A 4,000-nucleotide genomic window follows, 5' to 3' on the forward strand; every position below is an offset into this window, starting at 1 on the left:
ATCTGTGCTCCATCTCAGTTTATTTTGTACATCCGTTAGTAAGATGTGTCCTAAGATAATTGCTTCCTCACTTTATATCATTTCAGCTTACTAAAGGTTTCACAGGAACGCTCTGCTTTAAGGAGTTTTGCTTAAAAGGAAAGAAGAAAAATAAGATTGCTGTTGTCTGGTTGCTAGGTCATGTCCAACTGTTTGTGATCCCATGGACTGGAGCAAGTCAGGCTTCTTTGCTTCACACCATCTCCCAGAGTTTGCTCAAACTCATGTCCGTTGAGTTAGTCAGTGATGCCATCCAACCATCTGTCGTCCCCTTCTCCTGTCTTCAATCTTTCCCAGTATCAGGGTCTTTTTCAATGAGTTGGCTCTTTGCATCAGGTTGCCAAATTATTGGAGTTTCAGCTTCAGCATCAGTCCTTCCAATGAATATTCAGGGTTGGTTTCCTTTAGGATTGATTTGTTTGATCTCCTTGCAGTCCAAGGGACTCTCAAGAGTCTTCTCCAGCACTATAGTTCTAGCTGGAACTTTACTATGTATTTTGGAAACTCATTCAGGTGTTGAATATTGTTGATTCTTTTCTTTTCCATTTTCCAATTCTTCATTTTCTTGTTCTACCTACAGGGAGAGTCTTTAATTTTGCCTTAAAACTCGGCTGTTGACTTTTTTTTTTTTTTTTCCAGTTCAGTTGTGACTCCAGACAGGATCCAGAGAAGAGTTCTAAAAATCTCTTCTCTGGGTTTTATGGAGACTTTCTTTACCCTCCTGTGTTAGCCTCTTAAGGCACTGCGTCAGCCTTGAAAGGGCACTGGAAAGGGCGGACTTTTTTCTATTAACATTTTAATTTGAAGAACTCTTCTGTATTTTCCAATGGTTCATGTTTTTCACTTGAATTGTGAATTTGGCTTATCCTCCTTCTTAATTTATCACAAGTTCTGTTGAAGAATATAAAAAATAATATATATTTTACTAATAATAAAGTTTTCAAGTTAGTCATTTGCTTTTCCCGCTCTTTTTTTTTGAATTAAAAGGTATGTAAATATGATAGAAAGTTTACTACAACAAAATCCTTGTGCTTAAAGTACAAATTTTTTTAGTTTTTCAATTTTGTTTCATATTATCTTTCCATTTTCCTAAAATTAAAGTTTTTTTTTCCCCCTGAAGTTTTTTCCTGCTCACTGCATTGATCTCCATTTCTCCTAAGTTTAACCCATTCTCCCACATTTTTTTTTTTTTTTTGTCTTCTTTGGTTTGTTTTTCATGTTAGAAGTCTGCATGAAATACTTGGGAGGCCCTTGACTGCTTGCGTAGTGAAGAGTGGGGGCCGTAGAAGCTCCTTAGAAACTTGGTGTGCCAGAGCAAGACTGGCCTTCCTTAGGCTAGAAACTCTCTCTTCCTTTGCAGACCTTCCTTTGTAGACAACATCTATATATATCTTCTCTTGGACCACCCTGCTTTCCTCAAGAAAAATCTTCCAGTTTCCAGCCTGTGATTGGTAACTCTAGACTTAGGAAAAGGGCTCAAAAGCCTCACCACACAGGATGTAGATTTTCACTTAACCTCCCATTTCCTTATGGTACCTTGTAACTGCCATTAGCTGTGCTTAGGGCTTGACAGAAGAGCCGATCAGGTTCAACTTTTTCTGGGAGTAAACTTCCCTCTCTTTCGCTTCGAGTTGGGAAGGAATAGTTCACTGGCTCTCCAGACTGGTAGGAGGCATCTAAAAGCTCCATATACACTTTTTTTTTTTTTTTCCATTTAAAAGCTTGGTTTTTTCTCCATGTATATTTTCATAGAATTTTTAAAGGTTTCACTCTATTTATAGTTACTATAAAATATTGGCTGTGTTCTCTGTGTTCCACAATCGATTCTTGTAACTTACCTTACACCAATAGTTTGTACCTCCCACTATAGGTATTTAACCAGTCCTGCTCTCATCTCCAGCCTGTCCATTGGCTCTGAGAGGTGTGTGGTGGTTCCAGTATCTGAACCTTTCTGGTATTGTCTGGAACAGATCCTCCCAGCTCACACTGGTATACCCCTGCTATCGACTTCAGCCTTCTTCCCTCTGCTCATCACCTCTGCAGCTCCCTTTCTACCTCTCATTTCCTCACCAATTCTCTTTGTACTGTGGGTTTCAAATTTGGGAGCTAAATATTTACTTTATGTAATGTTAAAAGGGTTACGCAGTGGTGAATATGTATAGTCAAATATGAATGCTTCATATTTACCTATGATGTCACTTATTAATCACTACATTACTCACCATTCAGATGTGACTTTCCCTGAAAAGATGTCCCCAGACTGAGAGCTAGTTTCTCCTTGGAGCTCTGATACAACTCAGAATAAGTCTGCTATATGTTATCTATTGCTCTCTCTCTTTTTTTATACTATAAGCTCTAAGTTGGCAAGGACAATGATTTACTCATCCTTGAATTGCCAAAGTCCAGCAAAGTGTTGAATGAAGAAATATTTGCAAAATTTACCCAATTAGTCTTCCTGAAAATATCTGATGTGGATTACAAGGGCAACATGGTACAAGAGTAGATAAGTAAAATTTTATTATAGAAAAATAGCTGTATTTATTAATACTTGTATGAGGCTGAGCAAGCTGTTTACCTTTTTGGGGCTTCATTTCCTCAGACTCGTGAGAGTGGGAATCCCCAGCAGCTCAGTGGTAAAGAATTTACCTGCAACACAGGTGACGCAGGAAATTAGGGTTTGATCCCTGGGCTGATCCCAGGGATCAACCCTTTGAGGAGGAAATGGCAACCCACTCCAGCATTCTTGCCTGGAGAATCCCCTGGACAGAGGACCCTGGCAGACTACTGTCTATAGGGTCACAAAGGGCTGGACATGACTGACCAAGCACATGAGAATAATAATGACTACCACTTAGGGCTTATGATGAAGAATTTAATTCTTTCATATATGTTCAGCACTTAGCAAAATGACTCGTTCATTTTATTACTAATGAATTACTAGTCCATTTATTACTCAATTCATTACTATTATTTTAATTAAAAAATAATATTGGGATACATTTTTAGAGAAGATACAAGGTTTTTCTTGCTTATTCGTCCCATGGAATTGTTATAACCTGTAGATATTTTGATAAAATATTGAATTAGGCTGGGAGAGGGAAGAGCCTATGTTTGCAGCCTTGGGAATAGGGGCCACTCTGGAGGCCAGACTCAACCTCCGAACTGGGATGCCTACTCCCAAGACTCCTTGATCGATTAAAAGGGAGGTGTGAAATGCCAGGCTGGATGAAGCACAAGCTGGAATCAAGACTGATGGGAGAAATATCAATAACCTCAGATATGCAGATAACACCACCCTTATGGAAGAAAGTGAAGAGGAACTAAAGAGCCTCTTAATGAAGGTGAAAGAGAAGAATGGAAAAGTTGGCTTAAAACTCAACATTCAAAAAACTAAGATCCTGGCATCCAGTCCCATCACTTCGTGGCAACTAGATGAGGAAACAATGCAAACAGTGACAGACTTTATTTTCTTGGGCTCCAAAATCACTATGGACAGTGACTGCAGCCATGAAATTAAAATGTGTTTGCCCCTTGGAAGAAAAGCTATGACGAACCTAAGCAGAATATTAAAAATCAGAGACATAACTTTGCTACAAAGGTCTGCATAATCAAAGCTATGGTTTTTCCAGTAGTCATGTATGGATGTGAGAGTTGGACCATAAAGAAGGCTGTGCACCAAAGAATTGATGCTTTCGAACTGTGGTCCTGGAGAAGACTACTGAAAGTCCCTTGGACTGCAAGGAGATCAAACCAGTCAATCCTAAAGGAAATCAACCCTGAATATTCATTGGAAAGACTGATGGCTAAAGCTCCAATACTTTGGCCACCTGATGCAAAGAGCCAACTCATTAGAAAAGACCTTGATGCCAGGAAAGACTGAAGGCAGGAGGAAAAGGGACGACAGAGGATGAGATGATTGAATGGAATCACCAACTCAATGAGTTTGGTGAGTTTGAGCAAA

The 4,000-nt window shown here is 39.2% G+C and overlaps 1 non-coding gene across 1 annotated transcript; it reads right to left on the reverse strand.

The window, feature by feature from the left end:
- Positions 1-681: 681 nt before the first annotated feature.
- Positions 682-804, reverse strand: LOC122427879. The gene has a single exon (XR_006265577.1). It is a non-coding gene; the product is annotated as a small nucleolar RNA SNORA26 (small nucleolar RNA).
- Between the last annotated feature and the right edge of the window lie 3,196 nt (positions 805-4,000).

Source organism: Cervus canadensis, chromosome 25 (genome assembly GCF_019320065.1).
Source record: "Cervus canadensis isolate Bull #8, Minnesota chromosome 25, ASM1932006v1, whole genome shotgun sequence".
Lineage (NCBI taxonomy): Eukaryota > Metazoa > Chordata > Mammalia > Artiodactyla > Cervidae > Cervus > Cervus canadensis.